A 27,144-nucleotide genomic window follows, 5' to 3' on the forward strand; every position below is an offset into this window, starting at 1 on the left:
CATCATTAGCCTCACTCTACAAATTGAGGCTCAAACAGATTAGGTCAGAAAAATGCATGACTCAAATCTGCATGTTTGGATGATGTAGCGGGTTTCATCGTGCTCCATGAAAATGCATGTCTACCCAGAATCTCACAGTGTGGGCTTATTTGGAAATAGAGTCTTTGCAGATGTAATTAGTTAAAGAATTTGAAATGAAGTCATACCAAATTTAGGGTGAACCCCGGATCTAACAACTGGTGTCTTTATCAGAGAAAGGAGAAGGGGATTTGGACATAGAGGCACTGGGAAGAAAGTTTGTGAAGACAGGAGCAAATTTGTCCAGCCACAAGCCAAGAAATGCCTAGCGTTACCAGAAACTGAGAGAGGCGAGGAAGGCTTCCCCCTAGAAGGAAGTGTGGCCTTAAGGGCGTCTTGATTTTATCTGTTCCCCAGGGCTGTGGGACAATAAATTTCTTCTGTTTAAAGCTTATGGTTTCTGGGACTTCCCTGGTGGTCCGGTGGTTGAGACTTCTCCTTCCAATTCAGGGGGTGTGAGTTCAACCCGTGGTTGAGGAGTTAAGATCCCACATGCCTCACAATCGAAAAACTCAAATATAAAACAGAAGCAATGTTGTAGCAAATTCAATAAAGACTTTTACAAATGGTCCACATAAAAAAAAAAAATCTTTAGAAAAATAAATAAAATTAACTAATAGTTCCCAAAGGTTAAGGGGGTAGAGGAGGGATAAACTAACACTTTGAGACTGATAGGTACACATCGTGTGCGTGCTAAGTCACTTCAGTTGTGTCCGACTCTCTGTCACACTATGGACTGCAGCCTGCCAGGCTCCTCTGTCCATGGAATTTTTCAGGCAATACTGGAGTGGGTTGTCGTGCCCTCCTGCAGGGGCCCAACCCAGGGATCAAACCCACGTCTCTTATGTCCACCTGCATTGACAGGTAGGTTCTTTACTACTAGCGCCACCTGGGAAGCCCAAGTGCATATTATTACATATAAAATAGATAAACAATAAGGACCTACAGGGAACTATAGTCAGTATTTTTTAATAACCTATAATGGAAAAGAAATCTGAATCACTTTGCTGTACATCTGAAACTAACACAATATTGTAAAATGACTGTGCTATGGCTGTGTTAAGTTACTTCAGTTGTGTCCAGCTCTTTGTGACCCTAAGGACCACAGCCCACCAGGCTCCTTTGTCCATGGGATTTATACTTCAATAAAAAGTAATAATAATTTCTGTTGTTTTAAGGCACCAAATTTGTCGTAATTTGTTGTAACAGCCACAGGAAAATACACAGATGTCATAAATGGAGATTTTCCTTTACACATTGATTCCTCCCTATAGGAATGGTGGCCATAGCTCAGAGATGTTCTAAATAACCACTGCCATGAAGAATGAGGCACAGACTCCAGCTGTGGCTTCTCCAGCTTTGGAAGAAATCACTTCTACTGTCCCAGCCACAGATAATGGGGCCGATCTGCTGAGGCTTCTCTAGAAAACACACCAATGCCACCTCAGCCTCTGGTTAAATGGACAAGAGTTGCAACCTTGCCCAAGAATTCTTACACCTACATGGTTGACACTTTTGAGAAACTTTCATTGGCCAAGAAACGACATTTTCTTCAGTATTCTTTTCATAGTACTACATCTACAGTGACCAGAATTTTCATAACTCTATGAGCAGAAAAATGCCCTACAAGAGCAGTTTGGTGTTGAAGCTGGGACCACACTGAGGGCACAGATGCAGGCTGGGGCTTAGTTGGTGTAGACTGAACATGGAACCCTGTTCAGTGGAATTACCAACTTTGAGAAAAGTTTAATGTGTGTAATTCTCACTGCAAGGTGTGAAGAAATCTTGTAGTTCTCAAGCAGGAAACACATGTTTTCTGAGCCAGTGGCTATAAAATTGACTCATGTCTGCATCTTAATGCATTTTACACATTCTGTTCTTCAGTTCAGTTCAGTCGCTCAGTCGTGTCCAACTCTTTGCGACCCCATGAATCGCAGCATGCCAGGCCTCCCTGTCCATCACCAACTCCTGGAGTTCACTCAGACTCACGTCCATCGAGTCAGTGATGCCATCCAGCCATCTCATCCTCTGTCGTCCCCTTCTCCTCCTGCCCCCAATCCCTCCCAGCATCAGGGTCTTTTCCAATGAGTCAACTCTTTGCATGAGGTGGCCAAAGTACCGGAATTTCAGCTTTAGCATCATTCCTTCCAAAGAACACCCAGGGCTGATCTCCTTTAGAATGGACTGGTTGGATCTCCTTGCAGTCCAAGGGACTCTCAGGAGTCTTCTCCAGCACCACAGTTCAAAAGCATCAATTCTTCGGCGCTCAGCTTTCTTCACAGTCCAACTCTCACATCCATATGTGACCACTGGAAAAACCATAGCCTTGACTAGACGGACCTTTGTTGGCAAAGTAATATCTCTGCTTTTCAATATGCTATCTAGGTTGGTCATAATTCTGTGCTTAACTGCTTATTAATATCAAGGCACAAGATGAATATGATTTGAGAGGCTCCCAGAGTCCTTGCTTGGAAGATTTCTTTTTGAGGAGTCTTCATCCAGCTCTCCACAGCCCTTGGGGCTGGTTTTCTTTGCACATTCTGATGTTAAGTAGAAAATACAATGCTTCCCACTGGACTTTCTGATAATATTGATGTCAGGTGGCCTCATGCAGCAATAGCTTGAAGCAGGACTTCAATTCCTTGGCCAGATATTGAAGTCCAGTCATGGCGGTGAGAGCACAAAATACTAACTGCTAGAGCAGTGGTCAGTGCCCTGGCCCTTCAGCTTTGCAGAAAAAGAATTCCCTCCAAGATGGAAATTAGTGAAACAAGTAAAGTGTTTATTAGGAGGGGAAAAAGTACAATACGTGTGAATAGACTCAGAGAGAGTCGAGCCCTTGCGGCAGCTTAAATTACTCATAATGGGACATTTCTTCCAGGTTTCCTTTGGCCAATCATTTTGATTTGCCTGGTTTACAGCCCATATTTAGTATATCTCGGGATCCTCACATGTGTGTTATGCATCTCTTAGCCAAGATGGATTCCACTGAAGAGACCTACGGGTAGTGAACTCTGATTAGCATAACTCCCCTTTTGACCCCCAAGGAACCTTTCTGCACGTGTGTAGTCAGAGACGTCTCCTGACTTAGAGAATGAGAAATATGTGATCTCTTATCTTCTACCTGGGCAGAGTCCAGCCTCCCCTGTCAATTGTCCTGCTGTTCTAGTCTTGGAGTATCAGCGCACAGGGGATGAATTTCCAATTGCCTTTACCTGGGGGTGGGGGGGCACCTACCTCCTGCCTTAATATGGTGAGCTTTCCCCCTACCTCATCCCTGCCTGCCTATGTACATGAAAGCCGTAGCATGGCTACATCCACCACAGAGGATGGAAACTAGAAGGGGAATTTGCCCCTCCCCCATCTAGATACACAACATGCCAACACGGAAACTTAGGAAAGATAAATTAGAGGGTAGGCATTTGCTTTGCACAAGGAGTCTCCAGCAGATCTATCTAAGGAATAAGCTTCCTGCAACAACTTATGACCCCAACTATGCAGAGTTGGGCCAAATTTCTTGAGTGAAGGGCACAGTCCTCCACAAGACTACCCTTGCTTCTGACACCAGCTGCCAGTTTGGGGCCCTCAGTTTTGCTCTCCCTTCTGATCAGCTGGCTATAAATTCAGGGATTCCAATGAGTCCCTTTAGGTTCAATAATTCGTTACAGTGATTCACAGAACTCAGGAAACTGCTGTACTCACAATTACAATCTTACAATAGCGAAAGGATACCAATCAGAACCAGCCAGAGAGAGAAACACACAGAGTTCTGAAAGAGTCCCAGACACGAAGCTTCCAGTCATCCTCTCTCCATGGAGTCCTGGACAGCACTGCCTTCTCCTGGCTATGACAATATTCAAGAAACCAACCAGGGAAGCTCATCTAATCTGTTGTGCACAGAGTTTTATTGGAGTTTCATTACTAAGGCATGATTGATAGAATGACTGGCTGGGCAAAAGAACTCAATCTTCAGCCCTCTTCCCTCCATGAAGGTTGGGTTGATATCACAGGGCTTGAAGCCCCAACCCTCTAATCACAGGGTTGGTCTTTCTGGCTGGCCAGCCCCCTGGCATCATCTCATCAGCACATGCTGTCTAGGGGCCACCATGAGTCGCCTCACTGGTAGGCACATGGTAGGCAGCCCACCATGAGTAACAAAGACACTCCTATCACTCAGGGCAACTCCAAGGGTTTAGAAATTTCCTCCCAGAAATGGTGGACAAAGGCCAGTCAAATTATTTATTATGTACTCAGATTCTTGCCTGGGAAATCCCATGGACAGAGAAGGCTGGTAGGCTACAGTCCCTGGGGTTGCAAAGAGTCAGACACGACTGAGCACACACTTATGCATACCCAGAAAACTCACCTCTAAATGTGAATAATAGTGTCTCTTGCAAGGGTTTTTTTTTTTTTTTAAATAAGGATTAAATAAAAAATAAATATGCTTCTAGTGTACAGCACTCATTCAGTGAAAGTTAGCTACTTTACCAAATTTGTCACCACTGACCTTCTAAAAATACATCCACTGCTAACTCTGTTTTAAGTTCCCTGAGGGTAGGGGAAATACTTGACTCACTTTGATATGCTTCACAGTAACTAGTTGTGTCTTGCACAAAAGGTTTCCAATCCATATTTACAGATTTAATATAAAAACCTACCTTTCTTTAAGATATTTTCTTTCCTAAGGCTATCTACCTTTCTTCAAGATTAATATTTATTTGAACTTATTTGCTTTAAATACCAGAATTCAGTCATAGGAGGGATCAGAGGAGCAGCAGAAACTGCACTGAAACAAAACAGTAGGCGTCTCCCAGGGTCACTGCAAACATCGTTGAGTGCATCTGACTTCTGGGTGAAAGGGACATTTATGGATATTTCTCCTCATTCTCTCAAAGCTGTCAGGGAAGAGAAATTTCCCCCTTTCCCTTTTGGTTCTTTTCAGCTGGTCGAAGAATGAAATTGACCCAGGACAGATTAACAGGAGAAAAACAAATTTAATTTATTATACATACAGAAACTCATAGAAATATGAGAACCAAAGAAGTAACCAAAGCACTTTTATACCTTTTAGACAAAGAAACAATACATTTGTGAAGAACTGACAAGACAGAAATTTACGCTTGGGTACTAATTTGAAGAATTGATGCTTTTGAACTGTGGTCTTGGAGAAGACTCTTGGGAGTCCCTTGGACTGCAAGGAGATTCAACCAGTCAATCCTAAAGGAAATCAGTCCTGAATGTTCACTGGAAGGACTGATGCTGAAGCTAAAACTCTAATACTTTGGCCACCTGATGCAAAAAACTGACTAATTTGAAAAGACCCTGATGCTGGTAAAGTTTGAAGGCAGGAAGAGAAGGGGATGACAAAGGATGAGATGGTTGGATGGCATCACCGACTTAATGGTGTTAAGACATGAGTTTGAGTAAGATCCAGGAGTTGGTGATGGCCAGGGAAGCCTAGTGTGCTGCAGTCCATGGGGTAGCAAAGAGTTGGACACGACTGAGTGACTGAACTGAACTGAACTGATTAGAAGAATCTAAGCAAAGCTATTGTTTACACAAACTCCTCAGCCCTGAATTCCCTCTCTCTGGAAGTAAGGATGTCTCTTTATCTGTTTGTGTGGGGCAAAGGAGTACCTTTCACAAGGAAGATTTATTTCCTGCTCTTAGGAGGGCAAAAGAAGGTCAGAGTGCCCCTCTTAGACTGATTGTTCTTAAGGAATTTTGATTCAAAATAATCAAGATGGCAATGTGGCATATTTGGGGCAGTCTGCCCTGAACCCCATCAAAGCTTTTTTCTCAGCACTGAAAAGAGAAAGTCTTCTTCACATAGGAAACTTCTGTCATGAAAAAGGTTTTTTTTAAATACGATGCTTTTCTATACACCTGTATTCAACAATTGCAAAGTAACTTCATAATGGTAACAAAATTATAAAATATTTTGAATAAGGTTATCAAGATATGAAAGACCCTTTTAGAGAAAACTATAAAATATTCAGAAAAGCATATCTGGTTGTGAACCAGAAAATTCCACTTAATACTCCACAAATTAATCTGTAAATTTAATGCAATCATGATAAAAAAGATCTCCCAATTACTTTTTATATAATTTGGAAAGAGCGTACTAAAATTCGTGTGAACAGTTCAATGAAAAGCAGCCATCAAGGTAACTTTGTAAGTGAAGAACAAATTCTGGGACTTTTCATTTCTTATATCAAGTTTTAAACAAACTATAGGAACTTACCAGGTGGCACTAGCAGTAAAGAACTCGCCTGCCAATGCAGGAGGCGCAAGAGATGCAGGTTCGGTCCCTGGGTCGGGAAGATCCCCTGAAGAAGGAAACAGCAACCCACTCCAGTACCCTTGCTTGGAAAATCCCATGGACAGAAGAGCCTGGTGGACTACAGTCAACAGGGTTGCAAAGAGTCGGACACAACGGAAGTGACTTGGCACACACACCACAGCAACTTAAGAGACACAGGAAGTCCCTTAGATATGAACCTTCGAGTTGGAACTTTCACAGATGTGAATGTGCATTTGCATGTTGAATCACGTAAGTTAGTTCATGTGTCTGGAGTACACTGTCATGTGCATCCATCCCTGTCATTTTGCTTTTGTGTACTTCACTGTACAGTACTGTATAGCATACAGTAGTACAATATCTTTATTTCAAGCTCAGGATGTGAGTGAGTGAAACTGAAGCTTGCCCTCTGTCTCCTATTGCTGATGATCCTTCATCTCTACCATCTCTGATCTCCTCTCTCTCCTCCAGTCAGTAACTCTTCTTGCCCCTTCACTCGATGCCAGCCCCTGTATGCCAACTGCTGTACTGTACTGCTGCACTTTTCAACCAGTCGTGTCCGACTCTTTGTGACCCCATGAACTATAGCTCACCAGGCTCCTCTGTCTATGGGATTTTCCAGGCAAGGATACTGGAATGGGTTGCCATTTCCTTCTCCAGGAGATCTTCCCAACCCAAGGATCAAACCCAAGTCTCCTGCATTGCAGGCGAATGCTTTACAGTCTGAGCTATTTATTTGTGTGAAAGCATTATAAACCTATTACAGTACAGTACTACATAACCAATTGTGTTCCTGGGATACCTATACCAACTTTGTTGGTCTTCTGCACAAATTGTACTGTGCTCTCAGAACAGAACTCGTTCATATGTAGGGGACTTACTGTATAGTATTGAAACAAGAGTAAAGTGGTCTTTGGACTAGAATAGAAATTCCACATATAAATTCCATAATACTTGGAAATTAAGTATATGCTAAAGTAACATTTCAAATCAGTGGGTCAATATCAATATGCCAGCAAATTTGGAAGACTCAGCAGTGGCCACAGGACTGGAAAATGGCAGTTTTCATTCCAATCCCAAAGATAAGCAATGCCAAAGAACATTCAAACTACCACACAATTGTACTCATTTCACACGCTAGTAAAGTAATGCTCAGAATTCTCCAAGCTAAGCTTTAACGTACATGAACTGAGAACTTCCAGATGACCAAGCTGGATTTAGAAAAGACAGAGGAGCCAGAGATCAAATTGCCAACATCCATTGGATCATAGAAAATGCAAGAGTTCGAGAAAAATATCTACTTCTGCTTCATTGACTAAAGCCTTTGACTGTATGGATTACAATAAATTGTGGGAAATTCTTACAGAGATGTGACTACCAGACCACCTTACCTGCCTCCTGAGAAACCTGTATGCAAGTCAAGAAACCAGAGTTAGAACTGGACATAGAACAACGGACTGGTTCCAAACTGGGAAAGGAGTATGTCAAGCCTGTGTATTGTCACCCTGCTTATTTAACTTATATGCAGAGTACGTCATGTGAAAGGCTGGGCTGGATGAAGCACAAGCTGGAATCAAGATTGCCAGAAAAATATCAATAACCTCAGATATGCAGATGATACCACCCTTGTGGCAGAAAGCGAAAAGGAACTAAAGAGCCTACTGATAAGAGTGAAAGAGGAGAGTGAAAAAGCTGGATTAAAACTCAACATTCAGAAAACTAAGATCATGGCATCTGGTCTCATCACTTCATGGCAAATAGATAGGAAACAGTGGAAACAGTGACAGACTTTATTTTCTTGGGCTCCAAAATCATTGCAGATGGTGACTACAGCCACGAAATTAAAAGATGCTTGCTTCTTAGAAGAAAAGCTATGACAAACTTATACAGCATATTAAAAAGCAGAGATATTACTTTGCCAACAAAGGTCCATCTAGTCAAAGCTATGGTTTTTCCAGTAGTCATGTATGAATGTGAGAGTTGGACCATAAAGAAGACTGAGGGCCAAGAAATTGATGATTTTGAACTGTGGTGTTGGACAAGACTCTTGAGAATCCCTTGGACTGCAAGGAGATGAAACCAGTCAATGCTAAAGGAAATCAGTCCTGAATGTTCATTGGAAGGACTGGTGCTGAAGCTAAAGCTCCAGTACTTTGGCCACCTGATGCAAAGAGCTGACTAATCGGAAAAGACCCAGATACTGGGAAAGACTGAAGGCAAGAGGAGAAGGGGATGACAGAGGATGAGATGGTTGGATGGCATCACTGACTTGATGGACATGAGTTTGAACAAGCTCTGGGAGATGGTGAAGGACAGGGAAGCCTGGCATGCTGCAATCCATGGGATCGCAGAGTCGCACGGTACTGAGTGACTGAACAACAACAACAAAGTCACATTTCAAATCAGTGGGTAGATTATTTAATAAATGGTATTAGGTTAACTAGATATCAACTGGTAAAAAATAAGACACATGTTAATTTCATGCTGGTTACAAGATAAACTCCAATTTTACTAAAATGCTAAAGATAAGATAAATCCCATGGATGGAGGAGCCTGGTAGGCTGCAGTATATGGGGTCGCGAAGAGTCTGACACGACTGAGCAACTTCACTTTCGCTTTTCACTTTCACGCATTGGAGAAGGAAATGGCAACCCACTCCAGTGTTCTTGCCTGGAGAATCCCAGGGACGGGGGAGCCTGGTGGGCTGCAGTCTATGGGGTCACACAGAGTCGGGCACGACTGAAGCGACTTAGCAGCAGCAGCAAGATAAAAATCATTAAAATATTCAAAATAAATAAATGAAAATGCATGCATGACCTTGGGTGGGTAGGGCCTTCTTGTTGCTGTTCAGTTGTTAAGTCATATCCTTTGCAACATTTCGCATCAGGTGGCCAAAGTATTGGAGCTTCAGCTTCAGCACCAGTCCTTCCAAAGAATATTCAGGGTTGATTTCCTTTAGGATTGACTGGTCTGATCTCCTTGCAGTCCAAGGAACTCTCAAGAGTCTTCTCCAACCACAGTTCAAAAGCATCAGTTCTTTGGCACTCAGCCTTCTTTATGGTCCAGCTCTCACATTCATACATGACTACTGGAAATTCATAGCTTTGACTACATAGACTTTTGCAAAGTGATGCCTCTGCTTCTTAATACACTGTTTAGGTTTGTTATAGCTATTCTTCCAAGGAGCAAGTGTCTTTTAATTTCATGGCTGTAGTCTCTGTATCCAGTGATGTTGGAGCCCAAGAAAATGAAATCTGACACTGCTTCTGCATTTCCCCCATCTATTTGCCATGAAATGATAGGACTGGATGCCATGCTCTTCATTTTTTGAATGTTGAGTTTTAAGCCAGCTTTCTCACTCTCCTCTTTCACCTCAGGTACTTCAAGATTAAAACCTTTATATGACAAATTATACCATGCAGAAAAAGTTTTTTTTTTAATGATGTAGTAGGAGAAAGATACTTCAACACATGTGAAGATAAAAGATTGCTTTCTGGAATACAAAAGGAAAAATGTCTAAAAATGGGAGTACAAGCAATCCATTGTAAAAACACCTGCCCCACCATTTCCGCCCCCGCACCCCCACCACCAAAATGCAACAGGCAATTCACAGAAGCAAAATATAAACAGGGCATCAAGCACCGGAAAACCAATGCTCAATTCCATTAAAAATCAAGAAAATAAAAACAATGAAATACCATTTTTAACCCATCAAACTGACAAAAAAGTAAATGTTTGATGATATCAACTCTAAGTAGTAGAGTGTAGGTAAATATGAGCTCTGATCTCTAGCTAACAGAATTTATGTATTCATATATTTTGGTTGTACTGGTCTTCATCGCTGCATGGACTTTTCTCTAGTTGCTGAGAGAGGGAACTACTCTGTAGTTGCGGTGCGCTGGCTTCTCACTTCCGTGGCTTCTCTCGTTGCGGTCACGGGCTACTGGGGGCACAGGCTTCAGTAGTTGCAGCTTGTGGGCTCAGTAGTTGTGGCACATGGGCTTAGCAGCTCCACCGCATGTGGGATCCTCCCAGACCAGGAATTGAACCCTTGTCTCCTTCACTGGCAGGCAGATTCTTTACCACTGAGCCACCAGGGGAGCCCCTCTAGCTAACAGAATTCTAAATGGTACATGTCTTATGTCCCAGTAAATTTTTTAATATCTTCCCTAAAGTAACAATTTTCACATATGACCAAGAAAGCATATTCAAGATACCTGAGAGTAAAATTGAAAATACCATAAATGTCCTTCAGTAGGGCAATGGTCAAATAACCTAAGCCTGTCTTCACTGTGGTATATTATGCCTCAGTTAAAAAACAAAAACAGCTGAGACTTATGCCTGCAATTTGAGATGTGTACTATCTGAAATAACGTTGGACATATTGTGTTGTTAATGGGGAAAAAAGTTGCCAAACTACACATATAGAATTTATCATTTTTTCTTTTAAAAGATATGCTTACCAAAACAATAATATATATTTTCTCCAGGTAACAAAAGAATATACACAAAACTATGCTGAGCACAGAGGATGTGGGTAGTAGGACAAGAACTTAACCTCTGCTTCCCAGGTGGTGCTAGCAGTAAAGAATCCACCTGCCAATGCAGGATACGTAAAAGACAAGATTCGATCCCTAGGTTGGGAAGATTCCCTGGAGAAGGACATGGCAACCGACTCCAGTATTCTTGCCTGGAGAATCCCATGGACAGGGGAACCCAGTGGGCTACAGCCCATAGGGTCACACAGAGTCGGACATGACTGACACGACTTAGCACGCACACACTCACATAACATTTTTAATTTTTATGAGGTGGAGGATTAACCTATTACATCTGTGAAAGCAATAATTGGAAAAAATTTATCCAAACTCCTCCCTAGACTTTAGGGCTTTGTTTTCAGCATCCTTGGTTCATTGAATCTTAAATATTTAAGCACTCTATGAACTCAGTTCTACAATTCTCCTTTACTGATAACCGGATATTGGATTATATTAGGCTTCACTTTTCCCAATTCCATTCTCTCTCCATCACACTAAGATATTCCATAAGGGATTGTGTATCTATCACTCTGTTTTAGGAAGAAAGAATAACAGAAGTTTTTAATGCCTAATTTTTTCCTCAGCTTGAGTTCACCTGAATTATTCTCTCTCTCTCTCTTGTGTTGCAATCCTAATGGATTTATCTTGAGAAATATAATCTTGAGGAAAAAGAAAATATTATCTGCATTTCAAGAGACTTCAGCAGAAGGATCATTGTTTTGCTGTTTTCTCTCATGCTTATATTTGTACCTCAAATATTTCACAGCTGTCTTCAGAAACACTGTGTACCTTAAGGACTTAGAAAATACATTCTTTTAAAAAAAAAAATTAGAGTCATCAACCAGTTTGCTTCCACTCTAGACACAGGTGAAATCTTTCTATGCTGATGTTCTAGAAATTGGGACCCTTCTGGTGAAGATATAATTTCTCCATTAGTTTTCTTTTTCATTCCTCATGTTTACTTTCCTGCTTTTGTTGCTGTAGAGAGCTGTCTTGAATCAGAGAAAGCTCCATTTTTTATATATCTGAAAAAGACAGGCATATAATTGAACTCTACTGACAGGTTCAGAAAAAAATAAACCCACAAATTTAAGCATATCTGGGAAAAGGATGGGAAATGGGTGTTTCTCCTTATTTTAAGAAATAAAGCTTTAAGCAGCATGTGAAACTGATCTGAGAGGTGATGTACTAATACATGTAGACCGATAGCCAGTGGGAACTTGCTGTATGACTCAGGCAACTCAAACTGAGGCTCTGTAATAACCTAGAGGAGTAAAAATGGGTGGGAAGTGGGAGGGAGATTCAAGGGGGATGGGACGTATGTACACCTGTGGTTAATGCATGTTGAATATGATAGAAATCAAACCAATGTTGTAAACCAATCATCAATCAATTAAAAATAAATATTAAAAAAGAATGAAGACCTTCCAGCTCAAAAGGTCTTCCTCACCTCCCTGCCATGGAGCTAAAAAAAAAAAGAAGAAAAGAAAATGAGGAGAGGGAGATAGATAGATAAGGTCTGAATCATCCCCAAGGCCATTTACCTCCGGGGGCAGGCTGCACACATCTCCGGACTCTGCCCCTCCACGTAGGGGCTATGAGAAGATGACTGTTCACCCACCGGGAAACAGCACCACGAGCACCAAGTGCCCACCGACACTCTATGATGGTGGATCTTCTGTCCTCCTTCCCCACCAGGGCCCTAATGCTTTGAACCCTAACAGAGTGCTGGGCTTGTACACCTTAATCCTACTCACAGGCTTCTTCACAGCCACCTCAGCATCTGTCACCCACCAATGTTCTTTGTATTCTGTTACAAGGATGACTGGATGCAGTGGTAAAATGCCTTTCTCCCTCTCAGTGTGACCCAGGGTCTCAGATCTGTTCACGTTCTATGTCAAAATGGAAATGGGGGCGGGGAAAGGAATTTGGACAAAAGATAGAGGCCACAATAGCAGAAATTCTCCTTAAGCAGGAAACCTCCAAATGAACTCACCACCCTCCAAACATGCCTTGGAGTTCACTTCTTCCAAGCCTAGGCTTCATTGGAGTCAGAAATATACAGTTCTGTCATCCTGTACCCTTGGCTAAAGCAGGCATCACCAATTGATTGCAGCACACTCTTTCCCTTGTCAAAGTGGCTGGTGCTCCCTCTAACTTAATACTAGAACAATTCCTCTGCCCAAATGCTCTGTCCCAGCTCCACCTACCTGTTCCACTGCTTTAACCTGCCACTATTCTACCTCCTATTGAAAAATCCAAACAACCCCAAGAATGATATTGAGCTTCTGTTCACCTTTAATGAGTTTTATAGCCATGAAGGAGTTAGTCTCTAAGAGGGCAGTTAAAGAGCACTGCTCCCCTTCCTGCCAGGACCCAGGAAGTACAAGCCTACCTGGGTTCAGTAAAGAACCCCACATGGTCATGACACTGGAAGGAGACTGGTACTGGAGAGATCTGGCAAGGTGAGGGAGCAAGGGGGAGAAGTGAAGAGAGGAAAGGATGAGAGTGCTGAAGAAGGCATACAGTTTGGGCCAAGATTAGCCCAGTAAAAGAACAGAGAGAGGTCCTCCCACAGGAAAGGAGTTTTGGGAGGTTATGTCCAAGAGGCACTGCAGAGCTTTAAAGTCAGACAGTGCTGGGTTTAGTTCCAACTCAGTCTCTTACTAGCTCATTAACTCTATAGACTGCAACCCTGTAAAAAATAATAACTCTCCCCACCTCTGGGAGCAGTGAGGAAGACTGAAAAGTGGACAAGGGGGCTGGTACAAGGTCCAGTTCAGTTCAGTTGCTCAGTGGTGTCTGACTCTTTGGGACCCCATGGACTGCAGCACACCAGGCTTCCCTGGCCATCACCAACCCTGGAGCTTGCTCAAACTCATGTTCATCGAGTCAGTGACATCATCCAGCCATCTCATCCTCTGTTGTCCCTTTCTCCTCCTGCCTTCAATCTTTCCCAGCATCAGGGTCTTTTCAAATGAGTCATTTCTTCCCATCAGGTGGCCAAAATATTGGAGCTTCAGCTTCAGCATTAATCCTTCCAATGATTATTCAAGACTGATTTCCTTTAGGATTGACTGGTTTTATCTCCTCGGTCCAGTCCTCAGTAAAATCCTTATCACTACTGACACCTTAGAGTATTTCTACTGTGATGAGAGAAAGAGATTTCAGAGGGTCTCGCTGAAAGATGGAGCCAACATAAATGACCTTACCAGATTCCCCATATCTTCTCATTTGTGTGCTAACAAACTTGATCATTTTAGGTCAGCTTATCCTTGAGAATCTTTTAAATCAGTAGCACATTATCAGACTTTAAACATTGTATTATGGGAGCTTGCTTCAATCAATACACAGAGAATCTTTATTAATAGCAACACATTCTTTGTAACTTAAAAGGAGCATTCTGATCTTAAATACAGATAGTAGTTTAAGCAAGGACTGTTCTCTATTCCAGTTTCTGAGAAAACCATCATCTTTTCATGAATTAGGCCAGGGAGTGACTCATCTTTCAGCACATTTCTGCAAACAAGAGAAAAGAAAGGTCATGGGAAACAGTTACAGAGCACTATTTGTGGTAATAAAATATTAATGATGGCTGGATACATGACTGTAGTGGCTGGATACATGACTGAAGTTGCTGAAGAATCTTTGAAAAGATAGGGTAGAGAAAAGGGAGAGAAGGACAAGGAAAACATTGTAAGGACAGAGGAAATTTGTTGAGGATGGAATGTTTATATCCCTCCAATTTGGTTGGAAACAAATAGTAATGAGACCTTTTGGGGATCACTGGCCAAGAGGTTTTGAATCTACTATGTTGAATTAAAGTCTTGGTACATGTTTTTCACATAAAATGAATGTAATACTAATGAATACACAGATTCTTATAACAGCATCTTCATATACATTTATTCTTATCTCACAACAGTCTTATGATGCTCATTTTACAGAGAAGGAAACTGAGGCTCAGAAATTTTAAATGACATGGTGAAAGTATGTGAATGTCTTTCTGTCTTATAACACTACATAGTGCTCTACAAGTGACTTAAGTATGCAGCTTGTTATGTAAATAGAGTTGTTAGGCTGCGAGGCTGTCATCAAGTTGTCAAAAGAGTCTAAAGATATTCCCAGAATGCTTTGCTCTAAGACAGAAGCTCATAACAGAATCAGTAATGAAATTCAACCTCTGTTAGCTTTATGGCCTTGTGTTGTCATTTTTTTCTATCATGTCTGTTTCTAAAGAATTGATTTAGCAAAAAAACAGTGAACATTTTGTACATTTGTATAACACATTACAATATGCAGACAAGTGGGCTCTGCAGTGCTCAGGTCTCTGTTTGTGGGTGCTGTATGGATCTAGAAACTTTCGTAATCTCATGCTTTGGGATCCTACTATAATTCTTCTGAAGAGAAGAGGCCTTTATCTTTCATGTGTGTTTGTGCATGCGTACTCAGTCACGTCCGACTCTGAAACACTATGGACTATAATCCACCAGGCTCCTCTGTCTGTGGAATTTTCCAGGCAAGAATAGTGGAGTGGGTTGCCATTGCATTCTCCAGGGTATCTTCGCAACTCAGAGATCATATTCTGGTATTAACCAAGGTTTCATTACTGTAGACACATCATTCCCTGCTATGGCTAAAATCCTACACATAAAAACTAAAAACAATGGGAAATTATTTTAAATAGTAGAAAGCAGAATATGATGGAATTCAACATGAAAGTAGCCTAATAATTACACCTTTTCTTTTGAACTTCAAAGCCTACAAATGACATACAAAATAAGAGCAAAGCTATCCCTTCTCCAAAATAGGATACTAAAATATAAAGAAGCCCTTACAGATTGTTTTGTTTTAGCTCTTTATTTGGGAGGCAGTATAGCACCTTTGAGAAGGCAATGGCACCCCACTCCACTACTCTTGCCTGGAAAATCCCATGGACGGAGGAGCCTGGTAGGCTGCAGTCCATGGGGTCGCTAAGAGTAGGACACGACTGAGCGACTTCACTTTCACTTTTCACTTTCATGCATTGGAGACGGAAATGGCAACCCACTCCAGTGTTCTTGCCTGGAGAATCCCAGGGCCAGGGGAGCCTGGTGGGCTGCCGTCTCTGGGGTCGCACAGAGTCGGACACGACTGAAGTGACTTAGCAGCAGCAGCAGCAGCATAGCACCTTAGTCAAGAATGTAGAGGAGGAGGTCCTAACATGGCAGAGGAATAGGATGGGGAGACCACTTTCTCCCCCACAAATTCATCAAAAGAACATTTGAACGCTGAGCAAATTCCACAAAACAACTTCTGAATGCTGGCAGAGCACATCAGGCACCCAGAAAGGTAGCCCATTGTCTTCAAAAGGAGATAGGACAAAATATAAAAGATAAAAAGAGAGACAAAAGAGGTAGGGATGGAGATCTGTCCCGGGAAGGGAGTCTTAAAAGAGAAGTTTCCAAACACCAGGAAACACTCTCTCTGGTGGGTCTGTGGCAAGCCTTGGAATCTCAAAGGGCAAAATAACTAGGAAGAAAAATAAATAAATAATTTAACCCCACAGATTACGTGCCCAACAGTAACTCCCAATGGAGAAGCAGCATAAACGACTGCATCTGCCACTAGCAAGTGGGGGCTGGACAGGGAGGCGTGGGCTGCATTGCTTAGAGTAAGGACTGGGCCTGAATGCCCCGAGGGCAATCTGAGGGAACTAGCTTGAGATAGCAACCCAGACTGTGGGATAGCTATCCTGGGAAAAGCCCTAACCTAAGACACTGCCAGGCCTGCTCACAGAACAAAGGACTGAGCAGAACTAACCAGCTGCAGACCAGCCCATCCCCCGCCAGAGACAGGCAGGCGAGGGCAGCCAGAGCCGGAAGGGGACAATCATGGCCCCAGACAGGCATCTTGTACCAAACTGCAAGCAGAGTTCATTGCTAACCAAGACTTCTTGGGATTCTGGACAGTCAACATCCACCAGGAAGGTCGCAGCCAGAGATCAGCTCCCCAGAAGAGACACACAGCACACCTGAGAAGGCGTGCCCGTTGTACACCCAGAAAACCAAGCGGCTGGGGCAGGGGAGGTGATAAGTCACAGCCTTCAACTGGGTGTGACCGTGCTCACCAAGCACCTGGTCACCTGAGCTGCTCAGACCTGGGACAGGCACAACCAAGCCTGCACCTTCATAGAGTACCTAAGAACCTGAACCTGAGCGGCTTAGACCTGGGGAGTGCAAGCAACCCAGGGCCAGCATCAGACAGTTCCCGGCAGAGCAACCTAGAGCCTGAACCGTGCAGACTGGGAAAGCACATACACTGTAAGTGGGGGCAAACCCAGTGTGGCTGAATCACTGTGAGCACACACCAGTGGTATTTGTTTGCAGTGTTCCTCCCTCCCCACAGCACGACTGAACAAGTGAGCCTAAAAAAAGTGACCACCACCACTCCCCTTTTGTCAGGGCAGAAATTAGACACTGAAGAGACCAGCAAACAGAAGAAGCTAAAATAAACAGAGGGAACCACTTTGGAAGTGACAGGTGCAATAGATTAAAACCCTGTACTTAGCACCGACTACATAGGAAGGGGCCTACAGATCTTGAGAAGTACAAGCTGGACCAAGGAACTATTTGAAAATGAACTGACCTCATACTGTCCACAATAGCTCCAGAGAAAGTCTTAGACATACTTTTACTATTATCATTTTTTAAATTAAAAAAAATTTTTTTTCAAGTCCCCTATTACTCTTTTAATATTCATTTTAATAACCTACTATTACCTTGCAAGGTAACTAAAATGGACTGGAATGGGTGAATTTAACTCAGATGACCATTATATCTACTACTGTGGGCAGGAATCCCTCAGAAGAAATGGAGTGGCCATCATGGTCAAAAAAGAGTCCAAAATGCAGTACTTGGATGCAATCTCATAAATGACAGAATGATCTCTGTTAGTTTCCAAAGCAAACCATTCAATATCACAGTAATCCAAGTCTATGCCCCAACCAGTAATGCTGAAGAAGCTGTAGTTGAATGGTTCTATAAAGACCTACAAGACCTTTTAGAACTAACACTCATAAAAGATGTCCTTTTCATTATAGGGGACTGGAATGCAAAAGTAGGAAGTCAAGAAACACCTGGAGTAACAGGCAAATTTGGCCTTGGAATATGGAATGAAGCAGGGCAAAGACTAATAGAGTTTTGCCAAGAGAATGCACTGGTCATAGCAAACACCCTCTTCCAACAACACAAGAGAAGACTCTACACATGGACATGATAAATGGTCAACACCGAAATCAGATTGATTATATTCTTTGCAGCCAAAGATGGAGAAGCTCTATACAATCAACAAAAACAAGACCAGGAGCTGACTGTGGCTCAGACCATGAACTTCTTATTGCCAAATTCAGACTTAAATTGAAGAAAGTAGGGAAAACCACTAGACCTTTCAGGTATGACCTAAATCAAATCCCTTATGACTATACAGTGGAAGTGAGAAATAGATTTAAGAGCCTAGATCTGATAGATAGAGTGCCTGATGAACTATGGACTGAGGTTCGTGACATTGTACATGAGACAGGGATCAAGACCATCCCCATGGAAAATAAATGCAAAAAAAGCAAAATGTCTGTCTGAGGAGACCTTCGGAGAAGGCAATGGCAAGCCATTCAAGTACTCTTGCCTAGAAAATCCCATGGATGGAGGAGCCTGGTGGGCTACAGTCCATGGGGTCGCTATGAGTGGTCGCGACTGAGTGACTTCACTTTCACTTTTCACTTTCACGCAATGGAGAAGGAAATGGCAACCCACTCCAATGTTCTTGCCTGGAGAATCCCAGGGATGGCAGAGCCTGGCGGGCTGCTGTCTATGGGGTCGCACAGACTCGGACACGACTGAAGTGACTTAGCAGCAGCAGCACCAGAGGAGACCTTACAAAAAGCTGTGAAAAGAAGAGAAGCGAAAAGCAAAGGAGAAAAGGAAAGATATAAACATCTGAATGCAGAGTTCCAAAGAATAGCAAGGAGAGATAAGAAAGCCTTCCTCAGCGACCAATGCAAAGAAATAGAGAAAAACAACAGAATGGGAAAGACTAGAGATCTCTTCAAGAAAATTAGAGATACCAATGGAACATTTCATGCAAAGATGGGCTCGATAAAGGACAAGAATGGTATGGACCTAACAGAAGCAGAAGATATTAAGAAGAGGTGGCAGGAATACACAGAAGAACTGTACAAAAAAGATCTTCATGACCCAGATAATCACGATGGTATGATCACTCAACTAGAGCCAGACATCCGGGACTGTGAAGTCAAGTGGGCGTTAGAAAGCATCACTACGAACAAAGCTAGTGGAGGTGATGGAATTCCAGTTGAGCTATTTCAAATCCTGAAAGATGATGCTGTGAAAGTGCTGCACTCAATATGCCAGCAAGCTTGGAAAACTCAGCAGTGGCCACAGGACTGGAAAAGGTCAGTTTTCATTCCAATCTCAAAGAAAGGGAAAGCCAAAGGATGCTCAAACTACTGCACAATTGCACTCATCTCACACACTAGTAAAGTAATGCTCAAAATTCTCCAAGCCAGGCTTCAGCAGTACATGAACCGTGAACTTCCTGATGTTCAAGCTTGTTTTAGAAAAGGCAGAGGAACCAGAGATCAAATTGCCAACATCCGCTGGATCATCAAAAAAGCAAGAGAGTTCCAGAAAAACATCTATTTCTGCTTTATTGACTATGTCAAAGCCTTTGACTGTGTGGATGACAACAAACTGTGGAAAATTCTGAAAGAGATGGGAATACCAGACCACCTGACCTGCCTCTTGAGAAACCTGTATGCAGGTCAGGAAGCAACAGTTAGAACTGGACGTGGAACAACAGACTGGTTCCAAATAGGAAAAGGAGTACGTCAAGGCTGTATATTGTCACCCTGCTTATTTAACTTCTATGCAGAGTATATCATGAGAAATGCTGGGCTGGAAGAAGCACAAGCTGGAATCAAGATTGCTGGGAGAAATATCAATAACCTCAGATATGCAGATGATACCACCCTTGTGGCAGAAAGTAAAGAGGAACTAAAAAGTCTCTTGATGAAAGTGAAAGCAGAGAGTGAAAAAGTTGGCTTATATCAACATTCAGAAAACGAAGATCATGGCATCTGGTCCCATCACTTCTTGGGAAATAGATGGGGAAACAGTGGAAACAGTGTCACACTTAATTTTGGGGGGCTCCAAAATCACTGCAGATGGTGACTGCAGCCATGAAATTAAAAGACGCTTACTCCTTGGAAGAAAAGTTATGACCAACCTAGACAGCATATTGAAAAGCAGAGACATTACTTTGCCAACAAAGGTTCGTCTAGTCAAGGCTATGGTTTTTCCAGTGGTCATGTATGGATGTGAGAGTTGGACTGTGAAGAAAGCTGAGCACTGAAGAATTGATGCTTTTGAAGTGTGATGTTGGATAAGACCCTCGAGAGTCCCTTGGACTGCAAGGAGATCCAACCAGTCCATTCTGAAGGAGATCAACCCTGGGATTTCTTTGGAAGGAATGATGCTAAAGCTGAAACTCAAGTACTTTGACCACCTCATGCGAAGAGTTGACTCATTGGAAAAGACTCTGATGCTGGGAGGGATTGGGGGCAGGAGGAGAAGGGGAGGACAGAGGATGATATGGCTGGATGGCATCACTGACTTGATGGACGTGAGTCTGAGTGAACTCCGGGAGTTGGTGATGGACAGGGAGGCCTGGCATGCTGTGATTCACGGGGTTGCAAAGAGTTGGACATGACTGAACGACTGAACTGAACTGAACTGATTACCTTGCAAAAAAAAGACCCTATTTTTAAAGCAAATTTCATATATATATATTTTATAATTTTTGTGACTTTTTTTTTAATATTGTATTTTTGAGAATCTAACCTCTACTCTTAGAGAAGGCAATGTGTCTATAAACAGGCTGCCCAAAGTCACACCAAACCCACTAACCTCTCAAAACTCATTATCGGACACTTCATTACACTCCAGAGAGAAGAAATCCAGCTCCACCCACCAGAACACCAACACAAGCTTCCCTAACCAGGAAACATTGACAAGCCACCCGTGCAACCCCACCCACAGTGAGGAACCCCCACAATAAAGAGGAGCCACAAACTGCCAGAATACAGAAAGGCCACCCCAAACACAGCAATATAAACAAGACGAAAAGGCAGAGAAATAGTCTCCCACTATTAGTCTCCCAGAAATAGTCTCCCACTCCCAGAAATAGTCTCCCACTAGGTAAAGGAACAGGATAAATGCCCACCAAACCAAACAAAAGAGGAAGAGATAGGGAATCTACCTGATAAAGAACTCCAAATAATGATAGTGTAAATGATCCAAAACCTTGAAAACAAATTGGAGTTACAGATAAATACCTGTAGACAAGGATCAAGAAGATGCAAGAAAGGTTTAACAAGGACCTAGAAGAAATTAAAAAAGAGTCAATATATAATGAATAATGCAATAAATGAGATCAAAAACACTCTGGAGGGAACCAACAGTAGAATAACAGAGGCAGAAGATAGGATAAGTGAGGTAGAAGATAGAATGGTTGAAATAAATGAAACAGAGAGGAAAAAAGAAAAAGGAATTAAAAGAAATGAGGACAACCTCAGAGACCTCTGGGACAATTTTAAATGTCCAAACATTCGAATCATAGGAGTACCAGAAGAAGACAAAAAGAAAGACCATGAGAAAATACTTGAGGAGATAATAGTTGAAAACTTCCCTAAAATGGGGAAGGAAATAATCACCCAAGTTCAAGAAACCCAGACAGTCCCAAACAGGATAAACCCAAGGCCAAACACCACAAGACATATATTAATCAAATTAACAAAGATCCAACACAAAGAACAAATATTAAAAGCAGCAAGGGAAAAACAACAAATAACACACAAGGGTATTCCCATAAGGAATAGCTGATCTTTCAATAGAAACTCTTCAGGCCAGGAGGGAATGGTAGGACATACTTAAAGTGATGAAAGAAAATAACCTACAGCCCAGATTACTGTACCCAGCAAGGATCTCATTCAGATATGAAGGGGAAATCAAAAGCTTTACAGACAAGCAAAAGCTGATAGAATTCAGCTCCACCAAACCAGCTCTCCAACAAATGCTAAAGGATCTTCTCTAGACAGGAAACACAGAAAGGGTGTATAAACTCGAACCCAAAACAACATAGTAAATGGCAATGGGATCATACGTATCAATAATTACCTTAAACGTAAATGGGTTGAATGCCCCAACCAAAAGACAAAGACTAGCTGAATGGATACAAAAACAAGACCCCTGTATATGTTGTCTACAAGAGACCCACCTCAAAACAGGGGACACATACAGACTGAAAGTGAAGGGCTGGAAAAAGATATTCCATGCAAATAGAGACCAAAAGAAAGCAGGAGTAGCAATACTCATATCAGATAAAATAGACTTTAAAACAAAGACTATGAAAAGAGACAAAGATGGATACTACATGATGATCAAAGGATCAATCCAAGAAGAAGATATAACAATCATAAATATATATGCACCCAACATAGGAGCAGCACAATATGTAAGATGAATGCTAACAAGTATGAAAGGGGAAATTAACAATAACACAATAATAGTGGGAGACTTTAATACCCCACTCACACCTATGGATAGATCAACTAAACAGAAAATTAACAAGAAAACACAAACTTTAAATGATACAACAGACCAGTTAGACCTAATTGATATCTATAGGACATTTCACCCCAAAACAATGAATTTCACCTTTTTCTCAAGTGCACACAGAACCTTCTCCAGGATAGATCACATCCTGGGCCATAAATCTAGCCTTGGTAAATTCAAAAAAATTGAAATCATTCCAAGCATCTTTTCTGACCACAATGCAATAAGATTAGATCTCAATTACAGGAGAAAAACTATTAAAAATCCCAACATATGGAGGCTGAACAATACGCTGCTAAATAACCAACAAATCACAGAAGAAATCAAAAAAGAAATTAAAATGAGCATAGAAACAAATGAAAATGAAAACGCAACAACCCCAAACCTGTGGGACACTGTAAAAGCAGTGCTAAGGGGAAGGTTCATAGCAATACAGGCTTACCTCAAGAAACAAGAAAAAAGTCAAATAAATAACCTAACTCTACACCTAAAGCAACTAAAAAAGGAAGAAATGAAGAACCCCAGGGTTAGTAGAAGGAAAGAAATCTTAAAAATTAAGGCAGAAATAAATGCAAAAGAAACAAAAGAGACCATAGCAAAAATCAACAAAGCTAAAAGCTGGTTCTTTGAGAAGATAAATAAAATTGACAAACCATTAGCCAGACTCATCAAGAAACAAAGGGAGAAAAATCAAATCAACAAAATTAGAAATGAAAATGGAGATATCAACACAGAAATACAAAGGATCATAAGAGACTATTATCAGCAACTACATGCAAATAAAATGGACAACTTGGAAGAAATGGACAAATTCTTAGAAAAGTACAACTTTCCAAAACTGAACCAGGAAGAAATAGAAAATCTTAACAGACCCATCACATGCACAGAAATTGAAACTGTAATCAGAAATCTTCCAACAAACAAAAGCCCCGGACCAGACAGCTTCACAGCTGAATTCTACCAAAAATTTAGAGAAGAGGTAACACCTATCCTACTCAAACTCTCCCAGAAAATTATAGAGGAAGGCAAACTTCCAAACTCATTCTATGAGGCCACTATCACCCTAATACCAAAACCTGACAAAGATGCCACAAAAAAAGAAAACTACAGGCCAATATCACTGATGAACATAGATGCAAAAATCCTTAACAAAATTCTAGCAAACAGAATTCACAACATACTAAAAAGATTATACATCATGACCAAGTGGGCTTTATCCCAGGGATGCAAGGATTCTTCAGTATCCACAAATCAATCAATGTAATACACCACATTAACAAATTGAAAAATAAAAACCATATGATTATCTCAATAGATGCAGAGAAAGCCTTTGACAAAATTCAACATCCATTTATGATAAAAACCCTCCAGAAAGCAGGAATAGAAAGAATATACCTCAACATAATAAAAACTATATATGACAAACCCACAGAAAACATTATCCTCGTGGTGAAAAATTGAAAGCATTTCCCCTAAAGTCAGGAACAAGACAAGGGTGCCCACTCTCACCACTACTATTCAACATAGTTTTGGAAGTTTTGGCCACAGCAATCAGAGCAGAAAAAGAAATAAAAGGAATCCAAATTGGAAAAGAAGAAGTAAAACTCTCACTGCTTGCAGATGACATGATCCTCTACGTAGAAAACCCTAAAGACTCCACCAGAAAATTACTAGAGCTAATCAATGACTATAGTAAATTTGCAGGATATAAAATCAACACACAGAAATTCCTTGCATTCCTATACACTAACAATGAGAAAACAGAGAAATTAAGGAAACAATTCCATTCACCATTGCAATGAAAATAATAAAATAGTTAAGAATATATCTACCTAAAGAAACAAAAGACCTATATATAGAAAACTATAAACACTGGTGAAAGAAATCAAAGAGGACACTAATAGATAGAGAAATATACCGTGTTCCTGGATCAGAAGAATCATTATAGTGAAAATGAGTATACTTCCCAAAGCAATCTATAGATTCAATGCAATCCCTATCAAGCTACCAACCGTATTTTTCAGAGAACTAGAATAAATAATTTCACAATTTGTATGGAAATACAAAAAACCTCGAATAACCAAAGCAATCTTGAGAAAGAAGAATGGAACTGGAGGAATCAACCTGCCTGACTTCAGTCTCTACTACGAAGCCACAGTCATCAAGACAGTCATCAAAGACAGAAGTATAGATCAATGGAACAAAATAGAAAGCCCAAAGATAAATCCACACACCTATAGACACCTTATCTTTGAAAAAGGAGGCAAGAATATACAATGGAGAAAAGACAATCTCTTTAACAAGTGGTGCTGGGAAAACTGGTCAACCCCTTGTAAAAGACTGAAACTAGAACCCTTTCTAACACCATACACAAAAATAAACTCAAAAGGGATTAAAGATCTAAACATAAGACCAGAAACTATTAAACTCCTAGAGGGAAACATAGGCAAAACACTCTCCGACATAAACCACAGCAGGATCCTCTATGACCCACCTCCCAGAATATTGGAAATAAAAGCAAAAATAAACAAATTGGACCTAATTAAAATTAAAAGCTTCTGCACAACAAAGAAAACTATAAGCAAGGTGAAAAGACAGCCTTCAGAATGGGAGAAAATAATAGCAAACGAAGCACCAGACAAAGAATTAATCTCAAAAATATATAAGCAACTCCTGCAGCTCAATTCCAGAAAGATAAACGACCCAATCAAAAAGTGGGCCAAAGGACTAAACAGACATTTCTCCAAAGAAGACATACAGATGGCTAACAAACATATGAAAAGATGCTCAACATCATTCATTATCAGAGAAATGCAAATCAAAATCACAATGAGGTACCATTTCACGCCAGTCAGAATGACTGCTCTCCAAAAGTCTACAAGCAATAAGTGCTGGAGAGGGTGTGGAGAAAAGGGAACCCTCTTACACTGTTGGTGGGAATGCAAACTAGTACAGCCACTATGGAGAACGGTGTGGAGATTCCTTAAAAAAACTGGAAATAGAACTGCCATACGAACCAGCAATCCCACTGCTGGGCACACACACCAAGGAAACCAGAATTGAAAGAGACACGTGTACCCCAATGTTCATCGCAGCACTGTTTATAATAGCCAGGACATGGAAGCAACCTAGATGTCCATCAGCAGATGAATGGATAAGAAAGCTGTGTACATATACACAATGGAATATTACTCAGCCATTAAAAAGAATACATTTGAATCAGTTCTAATGAGGTGGATGAAACTGGAGCCTATTATATAGAGTGAAGTAAGCCAGAAAGAAAAACACCAATACAGTATACTGACGCATATATACATGAAATTTAGAAAGATGGTAACGATAACCCTGTATGTGAGACAGCAAAAGAGACACAGATGTACAGAACAGTTTTTTTGGACTCTGTGGGAGAGGGTGAGGGCAGAATGATATGGGAGAATGGCATTGAAACATGTAAATTATCACATGTGAAACGAATCGCCAGTCCAGGTTTGATGCATGATACAGGGTGCTGGGGGTGGTGCACTGGGATGACCCAGAGGGATGGGGTGGGGAAGGAGGTGGGAGGGGGGGTTCAGGATGGGGAACACATGTATACCCATGGCAGATTCATGTCAATGTATGGCGAAACCAATACAATATTATAAAGTAAAAATAAATAAATAAATAAAACTGAGATTAAAAAAAAAGAATGTAGACCCTTGGTTAAGAATCTAAGCTGCCTGGATTCAAATTGCAGCTTTACCATTTAAATATCCACCTGGGCAAGTTATTTCAGCCATTTAAATCCAGTTTATTCATCTGTAGCATGAGCATCAAGGCAGTGTTCTCCTCATAGAGTCACATGCAGAATTTTAAAACTTCATCTGTGAAGAGATATTGACTTACTTCCTGGACTGTGTAGGTTCTGTTCATGTCATTGTGTGTTGAAGCATTTAAGCAATCAAAAAGAAATTTGGGAAGAAAGAATCATATTAGCTGAGCAGGAAGTTGTAAACCTGTCCTTTTCTTGCACGTCACAGACTTTTATCTCTGTGTTGCTTTCTAGAGAAGGAGGAAAGAAGCTGTTCCTGCCTTTCCATAAGTGGATGTAGTTTATTTAACTTAATGAACTTGCCAGTGTGATTCTTGTTTGTTTGTTTTCCCTAGATTCAGCCAGGAAGAATAAGTCTTCTTAATTCTTGCCTGAAATGTTCTATAGAAGTTGTGTAGAACATTCTTCCTTAGAGCACAGAGCCTGAATGTGTGCTTAGTTGCTCAGTCGTGTCTGACTCTTCATGACCCCATGAACTGTAGCCCATCAGGCTCCTCTGTCCATGGGATTTTCCAGGCAAGAATACTGGAATGGGTTGCCATGTCCTCCTCCAGGGGATCTTCCTCATTCAGGGACTGAACCTGAGTCTCTTATGTCTCCTGCATTGGCAAGTGGGTTCTTTACCGCTAGCGCCACCTGGGAAGCCCCTAATGCACAGTAGGCTTTCTGTCAGATGTGCATGAAAATGAGATTTTTAATATCTTGATTTTATTATATACAAAATCAGTTTGATTTTTCAATATATAA

The 27,144-nt window shown here is 41.3% G+C and overlaps 1 pseudogene; it reads left to right on the top strand.

Moving 5' to 3' along the window:
- The first annotated feature begins 2,744 nt into the window (after positions 1 to 2,744).
- Positions 2,745 to 27,144, top strand: part of LOC113893546 — a 31,093-nt pseudogene continuing 6,693 nt past the window's right edge.

Source organism: Bos indicus x Bos taurus, chromosome 5, assembly GCF_003369695.1.
Source record: "Bos indicus x Bos taurus breed Angus x Brahman F1 hybrid chromosome 5, Bos_hybrid_MaternalHap_v2.0, whole genome shotgun sequence".
NCBI lineage: Eukaryota > Metazoa > Chordata > Mammalia > Artiodactyla > Bovidae > Bos > Bos indicus x Bos taurus.